The 13,763-nt window shown below is 41.4% G+C and overlaps 1 long non-coding RNA gene across 1 annotated transcript in view; it reads right to left on the bottom strand.

Annotated features, from left to right (window-relative positions):
• The window catches only part of LOC115947049 (uncharacterized), a 28,435-nt gene that overhangs the window by 5,317 nt on the left and 9,355 nt on the right, over window positions 1-13,763 (bottom strand). The window contains exon 2 of the long non-coding RNA XR_004549943.1: window positions 2,436-2,629. This is a non-coding gene — a long non-coding RNA (uncharacterized lncRNA). The remainder of the gene's footprint in view (window positions 1-2,435; window positions 2,630-13,763) is intronic.

The raw sequence follows: 13,763 nt of genomic DNA on the forward strand, positions 1-13,763 counted from the left end.
TGCCCATTGTTAGGAGAAGGAACTGATTTTGCCTGTTATTTGTGGGAATACAACCACCAGATAGGCCAGGTGTGCCACAGCTACAAGAGAAATCTGAGCAGATGAGTGTTCTGCAGACAATAATCAACAAACAGATGTTACAAGCACTTGCTGACCAACTGCATATGGCAGTGGGATCAGGTCATGGTACAAGCCTGTGTTTGTCAGCAGTGACTGCAAGCCCTTTGGATCCTTTGTTCCTGAGGCTGTATGCCAAGTTTATTTCAGCCTCTAGATGCCAAAAGACAGCTGCTTTGAGAAGGAAAAATTGGGGTATCAATCTTATGGGGGAAGTTTACATCACTCAACAATCTGTTTCATGTCAGAAAAAGAAGCTATCCATAACCATTAACCATGTTCTGATTCAGAAGCACCACTATGGCTAAAGCACAGGAATTAATATTTAAGTCAATTAAGAAGGCTTCCCTAGATGTGTAGGTAGCAGACTGGCCCTATCTAGAAGGCAAAATGTTGTGGTGAAGTAGGAACATAAAAATGTTCTATTGTAGATAATAAAATTGGAAGTACCTTTGAAATAATAGTCTTATAGCATCATGTAGTCTTAATAGCAAATTGCCACATTGCTTAGCAGCAGTTCTACTTCTTGATAAATTTGTTATACATGCTTAGTACTTCTGGGTGCATGGCCTTATTCCACTTTTGTTTTCATTATGATTTACTTAATTTCAAACAGCAGCTTTTTGCTGAAGCTTCAAAGGCAGTGCTGCATAGTTTCAGTGTATTTATTGTGGTATTTTGCAATTCGTGCTTCATGTACATAATCATAAGGTGATCCGCTACTTTCAACTACAGTGTCCTGCTCCCTATCTACATGTAGTCTGTTGCTCTTTGAGGTACAAAGGAGAAAAGAAAGCCACATGCCACAGTCCACTGGGAGGGTTATTTTAACACACACTTGATTGGTAAAGTAGCCGAGTTCTTTTATCTTTTGCAGATAACATCACATAATGTATTGAAATAACTCAGGTACCTAAAACCAGTCCAACCGTGGCTGTCTATATATATATATGTATATATAGTGATATATATATATATATCACTAGAGGTGCTACGGTGAGCCCTAATTCCTGTACCTCAATCTAGGCCATGAAGGTATGTTAAGTATCTCCACCCAACAGCAGACCTGTCCTCTGTGAATCCCTCAGAAGCTTTCTCTTGCTTTGCTGGCCACAGGTGTCTTTTCCTAAGGTGCATGGAAACTCACTGTCAGCTGAATGTTCCTGGTGTACCCCACCCAGCATGGGACTGTGATCTGCAGAGAAACAGCAGCTCTGACAAGGCTGCCACAGCTCTTGCTACATTTCCTAACATTTCTTTATCCAACACTTCCTCATCCTTCCTGAAACGCCTGAGTGATTTTTATTCCTGAAGAACGTGCACGCCTTGGCCTTGCGTAGACTCACATGGTAATGCTCACAACAGGCACTTGCAAGGGCAATACTTTCAAACACTATAAAAGCCAGAAGTCCAAACATTGTGACTCAGAGCTCCAAAATGTGACCAGACTGAACTATGTCAGTGGCTTTATGAGACAGTTGCTGGAGAGCTGTTTGCTGTCATATCATCATAATAATATAGTGATATAATAACAGCAAGGCAATGGAGCAGAAACACCTGAAGACTGGGAGCATTATTTTGTCAGACCAGCATAAACTGAGAGTTGTATCAACAGGACATAAAACTGAATGTGATCACATTCAAAAGAAATAACATCTGTAGTAAGACTCTCCTGCAGAACAAGCACAACACTCCTTTGAATTTGATTTCTTCCTAATAATTTTTAATAGCAATAGAAGAACTTTTTGCAGTGATGCTTTGGAAGGGGAGAACAAACACAAAATTCAAACCAACCAATTCAGTCTAATAAGCAGCCTCCTGGACAAAATACTTTAAGATAACCATATGTGTAAACTTTTACTTTAAAGGCACCCTGAGTCAGGAGAAAAAAAAAAAAACCCACACCAAAATCCAAGTATCAAACCTCTTTATTATTCTGGCACCACAAAACTCAAGACTTTCAGTTCTCAGTTCAGGGAATGTCTTACTCAGGTTAGCATGAGGTTAATACTTAGCCAGATCTTTCTTTTTCATTATTATTAGTAAGTCAACAGCAGCTTTTAGTATCTTGCAAGACAAGTTTCAACAAAGCTGCAGTATGATTTTTAATGTGATTAGTAAATCAAAACTAGAACATGTGCCCACACACATCCTCCACAATCAATTCACATGAGAATAAAGATGTTGGCAATCTGTGTTACACCATTCTTTATTTTTATCCCAAAGATCAAGATCCATTGAGAAAGAGGGGGCATGGCCTGTGAAGAAAGTAAGAAAAGATTTTTTGATTAAACCCTAAAAGAGAGAGACTGCATTACCTTTACCACAAATCACCTTCTGCAGGGATTTTCCCAGTGTGGAGGCGTTCAGGAGGTAGCCACGGTTGGGAAGGTCTCATTAATAGCAACACGGCTTCATTGGCAACAAAGCAGCAGAGGTGCAATGGTAGGAGGCACCATGATGTTTTAGGGATTCACAGGTAGACTCTTGGCCTTCTCCAAAATCCTGAAATCTGTGAAGTTCAAAGTTAGAGCTGTGATTTACTGAAGGGACAGTGCAAATACTCACTTGTCTTAAGAGTCCAATACTGAGGAAAAGTTTCAATAGGAACCTGGCAGAGTTCAGCCACTGCAACTCCTCTCCTTCTCCAACAATTTATAATTATAACTTATAATTTTAATCTTATGAAATAACAGACATACTGACTCAGAAAGAAGTTCAGTTACATCAATGAGACCTGATGAAATCCATCCGTGGGTCCTAAAGGACCTGGCAAATGAAGTTGCTAGGCCACTGTCCATCATATTTGAAAAATCACGGCAGTCAGGTGAAGTTCCCAAAGATTGGGAAAAGGGAAATATAACCCCCATTTTCAAGAAGGGGAAAATGGATGACCCAGGGAATTACAGAACAGTCAGTCTCACCTCTGTGCCTGGCAAAATCTGGGAGCGGATTCTCCTGGAAGGCATGCTAGGGCACATGAAAAACAACAAGGTGCTTGGTGACAGCCAACATGGCTTCACTAAGGGAAAATCCTGCCTGACCAGTTTGGTGGGGCTACGGAAACGATGGACAAGGGTAGAGCAGTTGACGTCATCTACCTGGATGTGTGCAAAGCATTCGACACTGTCCCACATGACATCCTTGTCTCTAAATTGGAGAGACATCAATTTGATGGATGGACCACTCAGTGGAAAAAGAACTGCCTGGACAGCTACACTTGAAGAGTTGTGGTCAACGGTTCAATGTCCGGCTCGAAACCAGTAACGAGTGGTATCCCTCAGGGATGGGTGTTGGGACCAGTCTTGTTCAACCCTTTGTCAGTGACATGGACAGTGGGATTGAGTGCGCCCTCAGCAAGTTTGCCAATGACACCAAGCTGTGTGGTTCCGTTGATAGGCTGAAGGGAAGGAATGCCATTCAGAGGGACCTTGACACGCTTGTGAGGTGGGCTGATGCCAACCTTATGAAGTTTAACCATGCAAAGTGCAAGGTCCTACACCTGGGTCTGAGCAATCCCAGACACAGCTACAGGTTGGGTAGAGAAGAGATTCAGAGCAGCCCTGTGGAGAAGGGCTTGGGGGTGTTGGTGGATGAGAAAATGAACATGAGCCAGCTCCAGTGTGCGCTTGCAGCCCAGAAAGCCAACCGTATCCTGGGCTGCATCAAAAAGACCGTGACCAGCAGGTCGAAGGAGGTGATCCTGCCCCTCTACTCTGCTCTTGTGAGACCTCACTTGCAGTATTGTGTGCAGTTCTGGTGTCCTCAATGTAAAAAGGACACGGAACTGTTGGAACAAGTCCAGAGGAGGGCTATGAAGATGATCAGGGGACTGGAGCACCTTCCGTATGAAGACAGGCTGAGAAAGTTGGGGCTGCATGGAGACCTCATAGCAGCCTTTCAGTATCTGAAGGGGGCCTACAGGGATGCTGGGGAGGGACTATTCATTAGGGACTATAGTGATAGGACAAAGGGTAATGGGTTAAAACTTAAACAGGGGAAATTTAGACTCGATATAAGGAAGAAGTTCTTTACTGTAAGGGTGGTGAGGCACTGGAATGGGTTGCCCAAGGAAGCTGTGAATGCTTCATCCCTGGCAGTGTTCAAGGCCAGGCTGGACAGAGCCTTGGGTGACATGGTTTAGTGTGAGGTAACCCTGCCCATGGCAGGAGGGATGGAACTTCATGATCTGAAGGTCCTTTCCAACCCTAACTATTCTGTGATTCTATGATAATATCCTGCATCCTGCCTAACAGCTGTCAGTAGTAATCACCTGAAAGAATGCTCCTTCTCTTACTCGTTTCTACTGGTACCCTTGCAGGTTACAGAATTGTTTGCCCATGGTTTCAGTCAGACCTCTGTGTTTACTGACAGTTTCTAATTTATATAATTTAATTTATATTCATAATTATGTTGTTGGCCTCTACAGCACCTGTGGAAGCAAGATATGCAATGAAATTGTGCACTGTGTGAAAAGGGATTTTCTGCTTCAAACTTGCCTGCCCAATAACTTCACTGTGTGACCATGGCATTGTATGATCATAAGTGGATGAACATTCCTGAGTCATCTTATTTATGACTTCATAAACTTCTGTCATGCCCCACTCCAATCATCTGTTTTCACACAGAAGACTCCTTGTTCAATTCATATCTCAAATAGAATCATTATATGGTTCCTAAACACTTTGGGCATTCTTTGTACTTCCATCATTTCACTATATGCCTTTTGAGACAGAATTGTCAGAACACCACACAACATTCAAGATGCAGCAAAGACATACATCAGTAGTATAATTATACTCACTGTTTCACATGGTATTCCATTCCTAATTTTCTAATTCCCATTTTGATTGCTACTAAACACTGAGAAGACATAGAATGTGCCATGGCAAGACCAAGATCCTGAATGGAACAAATTAATTGAGTCCATTTTTTAGCTCAAGCATATTGCTTTGTACACTAGACCTTAGCCTTGCTATTTTCTCAGTCATTTGTATAGCAAAGCCTTTCTTTAGAGACAGCTTTAGTTTTGACACACAAATAATTTTATATAGGCAGCATACACTGCCTCCCTAACACATCCCTTCTTAGGTCTTTAAACATAGCAAACAGCATACACCCCCGTGGGATGTCTCTCTGAAAAATATATATTCCTCCCATTTTCTTCCTTTTCTTCAGCCAGCTCTATCTACAAAAGGATCTTCTCTTTATTGCACACCAGTTTAAGTTCTCAGGGGCAAAAAGCAACTTGAAAAATCCAAGGAGGTTGTGACAACTGACTCATATTTTTATCTATGGGCTTGTTGCCTGCTGAAAGAATTCCAAGAGGCATGTAGTCCCTTTGCAATTTACATGTTTTCCATGTACCCATTAATACTGTTCTCATTACAATTCCTATCATGTCCCTGGCTTAAGAGTCAGATTAGTTCCTATGATTCTCCCAAGCACCCTATTTCAAACTGTTCTCAAACATGCTCCCCTTTTATTCCTCTGGTACCATGACAATAAATGACAGTCAAAACTGAGTTTAGCAATTTCCTACATTCACTCCTTCAAATCTCAAGAACAGTAAATCCATATAAATACTAGATCAACTGATGATGCACTGAGCAAATGGGATGAACACACAGAGAGAGAACCTTTACTTTCATGTAATGAAACCTTTACTTTTCAAGTACGTGCTATGTGCTGTTGGAACATGTGTAACTGCCAAACCAGAGCCTAAGAACATCAGTCTGCTATCTGTTCCTTATCCCCAGTCTTATCAAGCTGTTACCTCAGGAACTGAAGCAGAGCCATCATGAACCCAGAAGCCATGCCTGCCCTTCATAAGGTTGCAAATATCATTTCCTTCCCTCACACCCCAAATTTCCAGCCAGGCTTTAAGCCTTTCTAGTGTAAATAATGCTAAATGCACCTATTCCTTTGAAGGAGGCTGCTGGTAGCAACTGCATCATTGTTACAACTCAACTGGCAGCATCAAACTCCTATTAGAAAGCAGGAATCCATGAAAATGCCTTTCATTTTCCTGGGATCCTGCTCATCTTCCAACAATGACATCAGTAAAAAGGAGTCAATTTTCAAGCAACACCAGTTTTCCGAATTCACCATAGTTTCCGTAGCTCAGTTCTACTGCCTTCTCATCTCCTGTTTCATGACGAGAACTTGGGCTACCCCTGTGCACTTACTTGGTTTTGTCATATTTGTGTAGCACCTCAGAAGAAAAGCACTTCTAAAATATTTCATGAAAAGACGTGTCTCTTTTGTGTTAAAGAAGCTGCATGACTGCAGTAAGCCAACACCTAAATATTTGTGTGCCTTGCCTCCACATGCCTTCATTAGAGAGACATAACCTCGGGTGTTATTTGTATGAATGCACAGTTCCATATCATCATACTTATGAACTGTGTAGATGACTGCAGACTCCTGGTTGAGCAATAGCCTTCCAATGGATCATTCTTTCTCATCATAACAGATGGGGGTTCTCAGCACAGATTATTAATCTCTACATAAGTAGACAAGGCTCTATGCTGCTTCTAAGACTAGACAGGTATTTCCCATGCACCAGAATGGATGGTACTTAACCACTGAAGTTCCACTGTGTTCTTCTCTAGTCAAGATGCTTCTCATTCTACTCCATAATATCCAATACAGCATCTTCATAACATTCAGAAATTGCATCCAACAGAATGAACCTCTGCTTTGAGCACCACAGTTCCACTTACAGGCAACTTACTGCTTTTCCACACACTGCATATTTGACCCTTTTAAACTTTATAACATTCAAAAATACATCATGCAGAATGGGAGTTCATTGCTCAGAGGTATAAAAAATAACTTTATTTTTAAATATGTAGATCAGAAATTTAGCTTTTAACTGTAGAAAAACTGAATATTTTCCCCACAAACTACTAGTGGAAATAAATGCTTATGCTAATGAAGAATAACAAAAAAGATGAGCTGGACAGAGGCAACAGAAAGTACTTGTAAAAACTTCTGTGATTTTGTCACTATTCCTGAAAATAATTTATTTTCCTGTAAACTGCAGTTTTCTAGAGCTTCAAAAAAAGAAAAAATATCATTTTTTTAATGGGAAAATACAACCACCTTTATTTTCTAAAACCTGTTTCAAGATCTGCATTTGCTGAAGTCAGAAAAGGCACATTTGGAAAGAACCACTGGCAGTGACAGCACTATGGTCATACATTTTTTGATGAGCAGCTAAATTTCCCTCCTTGTCTCTCCCTGCCTCCTTTCCTTTTCCTCCTCTATAAAGCAGTAACTGGTATGATTCTTGCTATAGAACTTAATGTCTTGACTACTTTATTTTATCTACTCATTCATATTATTCAGATTGAATAATAAGGGAACAGTTGGGAAGAGAAGTTAACAATTTAGTGATCAGGGGGTTGGAACTTGATGATCTTAAGGTCCGTTCCAACCCTAACTATTCTATGATTCTATGATTTAAGGCTTACTCTTGAAGAAGCACATATGCTAACTTTATTACATGAGTATTTCCAATAATTGTGAAGGAAGTAATCACTGGAATATAATTAGGCGTATGAATAAATACATGGAAAACAGAGGGCCTAATCAGCTGCTAAATATAGGAATTTACTCACTTTCTTATTTAAAACAAATATGTTCTGAATGATATCTGCAGAGCTCTCAGACAAGGCCTGTGGATGCATGACAATGCCTGACTTCTGGACAACACAGCCCAAAATGCAATTTTCAGAAAAACAGTTTGATGAGTTGAATGATGTGGATGCAAATTCAGCTGCTGCCCAACATCTGGTTTAGCTTTTGAGTGGGACACACATTAACACAGAAAACATACGTTTGTATCTCCTCTCCCCCCCACCCCAACTTTCTCAAAACACAAGTATCTGGTGGGAAACCATGCAAAGCAGGTGCCCAGTGTCACCACATGTGGACTCCTCAGCCAGCACAACACTGCCACTCTGTTGTCCCCTTTTGTGGTTCTTGTGTAACTGCCACTCGGCAGCTGTGGCACAGTCTGATGAGGGTGATGAGCAGGAACCCAGGAATTAGGGCTTTAAAGCCTTTTTCAGTTGGGACTTTGGTTTATGCCCCTATCTTTCTTTCACCCACTCACATATGTATAGTTATCTTTATTTTCTCAATATCCATCATTACTTTTTAGACACAAGTGAAGCTCAGAATGACCTCCTCTGAACAGAGGAACACACAAGACCTTTGATATTTGAACTATGCAGGCTCTTTGAGAAGAAGAATGCAGGACCCATATATGCTTATCACCTAAGGCCCCGGTTCTCCACTGCCCAGTTGCACCTACAGATATTTATGTTTCTGAAAATGTAGTGTAGAAGTTTATTATAGTGACTGTCATAACAAACATTACAATGAAACTCCCACAAATGTTAACCTAGTGATAGCACAGTATTTTGGGATTTAAAAAGCTTCCTACACATATCCATTATGGAACAAAACCTTGATCAGAATTCAATTCATCCTTTTGCCTAAGTTGATTCTACTTACTTCTGTTATCTGAGTGTTCTTGGTTTGTTGTTTCCTACCTTTTCTATCCTGGATACACAGAAATACTGTGAACACCTTGAATGCTACTGTAAAATAACAACCTTTTCAGAAATTACATCTCATCCTTGCTCTTAGTCTGAGGGGCCATGATTTCACCTGCAACTGGAACGACAGCTGTAACAAAGAAATAATTCTGCAAGGCAGAAATTAGAACAAAGTTTTCAAGTGTCATAAAACTGAATTGCAAAGTATAAAGTGGTACACTACTTTGATTGCTATGAGTTAGGGCTATATATGATTTCAGCTTTTATATGAGCAAGAGAAATAAGAAATTAGGTTCTTTGTTTCAGGTTTAGAAGCATTCAGTTGTAATGAACAATTCCTGAAAAGTGATTTTTTAAGTGATAAGAGCCTCTTTTTTTAACATACGTTAAAGCTTTATCTTGAAAGCCATTGGCTGTGATCAGCCTGCAAATGAGCAATTCCTGCAATTTGTTAAGTTTGTGTTTGTTTCTATTTCTGCCTTTTAGGCTGTAACTGTCCAAATGTAAAACACTCCTGGGAGTCTTGCAAGTTATTTCTGAAACAAAATGTTTAAAATTATATGAAGTTTTTCATCAGAGGTTTGGAAGTCAAAAACTGACCCTTAGACTGAAGCTTTGTATTTCCATGAGTTAGCTTTCCATCAAAGGCATGATTTTGCACCTGGAATCCATCCCTGAATCCATCATGAAAGGTCAACCTGTTACACAATTACTTAAAACAAATTCTAAAAACCTCTTAAAAATACAAAATTACTGAAATGATCAGAATGTTCATTCGAACTTATTTTAGCCTGCATGACTCAGATCAATGTATGACCATTATTTAGCAATGATAAAAACAAGCCTAGTGTTAAGCTATGATAAATGCTTGCATATTTCAGTGACAAACTGTGGTGGAGATTTACCTACACAAACATGTCTCCCCTGCCCACTGCAGCATTGTGCTGGGATATCCAGGTTGGATCAAGAGCAGTGAATGTGTCCATGCAGCATTCTCACTAGCCCAAATACTGTAGAACACCCTACCCCTCAGCAGGAGTGGTGAGATAGAGACTAGATGGGAACTAAGATAGTTGTACCCAGTGCCCAGCCTAGCACCTCTGATGCAAATTTACCATAACACGCATTAAACACTGCGACACTTCAACTAGGAGATACAGCAGGTAGAAGCTTCCAGGTCACCTTCTTGATGAAGCTGATGGAACCATAGAAGCCATCCCCCTCTGCTCCAGCCTTCTTCCAGCAAAGACTGCAACACACTGAGAAAGATTTTTTTGCTTCCCCAAATAATATGCCTTATCATGAGCCACAGGCACACAACTTAGTCAAAAGAGAACTGCAGCCCATTTTGTTTTCTAGCAAGCAGCACTAGTCTCTTTTTTGTAATGCATTTGACATACAGTGCTTTGTTCATGGCCATATTAAAACTTACAGACAGCTTTGATTCCACAGTGCTGTCCTTTCTGGGAGGATATGTTTTCTTTTGTATCTTGGCCTCCTTCCCTCTTCACTATTCTGATAACTCAGCTTTTTAGGTGGTAGTTGCAAGTACTTGGCAAGTTTTGCCATCTTTATGCATAACCTAATATTGCTTTCATCTTCTATTTAACCTTGGACAAGTCTACACAAAAGGATAAAACAAAGGACCCAATTTCAGGATGATACACACAGCTCTAGTTCTATATTTCTGTCTTGTGAGGCTTGCTTTTAGGCACTTCTGTAAGCTTTGAATTTTATATGCAGAGCAGAAATAAGTGAACTGTTGTGATGCATCTCATTTCTAAGCCCCATCATGCAATCCATGAGAAGAATTAATAGAAAGAAGGATTTGTTTCAGTATTATTATGAACTCACCCCTATCTCCTTAAAAGAAATAGTGTCAGGTTTTGAATGAAAAGGTGTGAAGAATGTGCAGTACTCTTGTGATGGATATGGCATCTCAGTGATCTAATTTAGAAAGAAACTGAGTAAATGAAATGTAGAGAAGAGCAAACCTGAAGGAAATTTCACTGAAGCACAGTTTGAAAAAGAGAGCTCTGCAGTTGACTTGGAAAAGAAATCAATTACGGCACAATTTTCAAACCACTTTCCCTGTAATTTTCAGTTTGAATGAGAAGTTGCTATGCTACAGTATTGTCTGAGAACATACCTATTCTGTGCTAGAAAAGTAAGGAAAAGTGAACTGAAATTAGTTATTGGAGTTTGTCGCAGCCCTCAGATCTCAGCAGTATATACCAGGAGGTGTCCATGATCTCAGACCCAAAACCCTTTTCATGATTTTCAACAGAACGCTTCAGATTTATGTTTAATCACTTATTTCCTGCAATTCCTGAGGTTGAATGGGATGATTTCTTATCTGGCCTCAACAATGGTGTGGAGTACACACAAAATTTGGCTGGAATCATCTGACAAAGATCATCACTAACTAAGAAGCAGGACTATGCCATTCCTGAGATAGTACACAGAGACTTTGTTACTGAATGGCTCACGTAGCATCATGAAAAGGCTTTTTAAAATTGTCCTTAGGACATACAGAGAAAGTCTGAAGTATTTATTTTAATCTTATTCTGCATTCTAATCTCAGCAGTATCCAAGTGGCAGGCCGAGATCCCCTGCTCACAGCACAGGGACTTCCCAGGAAGTTTTAGGTATTTGCTGGCTCAAAAGTTTGTTTAAATTATACATCCCCCCCACCCTGAGCTAATTTTAATGCACTGGAGCTAATTTCCGTTCTGTTTATCCTTAGACTCTGAATATTTAAAACACTGAAAACCGCAAATGCAAGTTAAATAAAACACGTCAACAGCCCACCAGTCAGTCTGTGAACAACAAGCAGAGACCACCTCAGACCTTCTCTGGATAAGTATGCTTGAAAAAGGAACACTCTCCAGACTTGGCTAAGAAAGCCTGTGAAATAAATTAAACAGGATGGGTAAAACCACAAGTTATGACACCCACTCAGTGGAGAAGAGAGAGGGGAGATAACTTGCAGCCGCTCCTCCTTTCTGCACTTCTTAGTCAGCATCCATTTACAGCCATCACCCCCTAATTGCAGGCAGTGGGAGGTTCACACACAGTCTTTTTCTCAGAAGACAACAAGGTTTTCAGTTGTTTTCAACCTCCTATTCACAGCCTCGACCAATCCATGCCCCACGTCACATGGGAAACCTCTTTCCCACAGATGCTCTTCATCCTCCCACACAAATACCCCTTCCCAAAGGGAACCACCAGCTCTTGCTTTTCCCCTCTTTCACTTTTTTGGTTACTGAGGGTTTTTCCACTTCTTTCACCAGTGTAATTGAAGATTTCCTCTTTATCTGGGCTTCTCCAGGGTGGCAGACAGGCTGGGGACCCTCTAGAGATTCTTGTCACCTCTTGCCCCTGAGCAGGCTAGACCCTGCAGGGAGGAGAGCAGGGCCCAGCTCCACATTGCTGCAGGTACAGAAGTCCCCTGGATAACAGTGCTCCTCAGGTAGCACCACACTTCTCTCAGCACTCACCCCAGCACCATGTACCAAGAGCACGTTGCTGGCCTTTCCCACCTTGTGCCTTTGGGTGAGCGTGCCCAATGCATGTCTTCTCTCCCAAACAAGAGTAATGTGTGTGAAAAACAAAATGCTTGGTGCTCTGCTCTACTGCAGCACAAGACAGGGAGCATCTCCAGGGCTGTCAGCACCATGGCTGTTCACCACATAGGCCTGAGTACTGGAGGGCAGGAGGAGGGCAGTGGGACAGGAACAGGTTCATCATGGTCTGCGAAGTGGGGAGGGAGAGGGGGGGAGTAGGGGATAAGGGAAAAGGACAGCTGTGCAGACAAGACTGAACAGCCTTGATGCCCAAAAAATCAAAGCCAGTTAAGAGCTGCTGTTTCTCAGCTCTCCCTCCCCATTGCTGGGGCCCTGCCTGTGGCAGTGTCTTCTAAGCAGAGGAACTGCTCCTCTCTGACTCATACACCCCCAGCTACAGCAGCTGGCAAGGGGAAACCTGCAGGAATCAGGCACTATGACCAGGACCCCACAGCTGCCACACCGACAGCTGGGAAAGGCATGCAGGCAATCCCTGCCGGCCCTGGGATGCGCAGGCAAACTGTGCTGCACAGCACCAGCCAGCTATTAATAAATACAGCAGTCAAACCAAATACCTCTGCTTCAGCTTCTTTAAAAGCCTGCACTCAGCCTCCAAACGTGTCTATTTCTGGCTGCCCATCCAACCCCCCATTCCAGTACTGGGGCTCCCCCATCCAGGTATACAATTCCTGCTGATTTAGCCAAGTTACAGCCACAGCAAGACATGGGATTAAGTGGTTTGAGGATTTAACAAAGTGAATTTTGTTGCTGCTCAAGCCATCATGTAACACGTGAAAAGAATTGTACTTGTACAGCAGTCCTTACTACTAACACACCCCTTAGGTTTTTGCATTTCTGTCTGTCCTCCCATCCTACTCAATCAGTACATCTTCATATTTGATACTTGCTGATCCCCCTTTCTGCATTATGAAGTCCCTGATCTGTTGACTTACAAAGCACACTATAACAGACCTCCTCCCTGAGTTTGCATGGACCACCTCCAAGGTCAGGAAAGGTTTGGTGGACTTAGCAGTCGGGCTGCGATAACATGCACATAACAACAAACACCATATTAGATACGCACTAAACATGCAGCTAAGGCACAGGTCCTTGTAAACCAACAGACAAATAACCAAGCCCCTCAACATCCTAAGGATTTAGGAGAAAAGGCTCTATTGTTTACAAAACAGAAAAACACCACTCTGGAAAACAGTGACATTTCCATGTTTTCTGCAGCATAAGTAGAGTTTCAAGTCTCCTCATGAAACTGCAAAAAAAATTCTTTATTATTTTGCCATTTTCTTAGATATGTTGGTGATTGAATTACATGAAATATTCCACATATTATGTCCTGTTATCAGACAGGAATTTCATAAAACCCCAGTGCCTTTATAAAAGTCCACTGCCACATGGAGGTGAACTTTTGCAAACCAAACACAATGGTATGATTGGCATGTAGAAGAATCATCATTCCACCTGATACAAGAGAAACTCTTTAAAAGCTTTACAG

The sequence above is a fragment of the Melopsittacus undulatus genome, chromosome 8, assembly GCF_012275295.1.
Source record: "Melopsittacus undulatus isolate bMelUnd1 chromosome 8, bMelUnd1.mat.Z, whole genome shotgun sequence".
Taxonomy (NCBI): domain Eukaryota; kingdom Metazoa; phylum Chordata; class Aves; order Psittaciformes; family Psittaculidae; genus Melopsittacus; species Melopsittacus undulatus.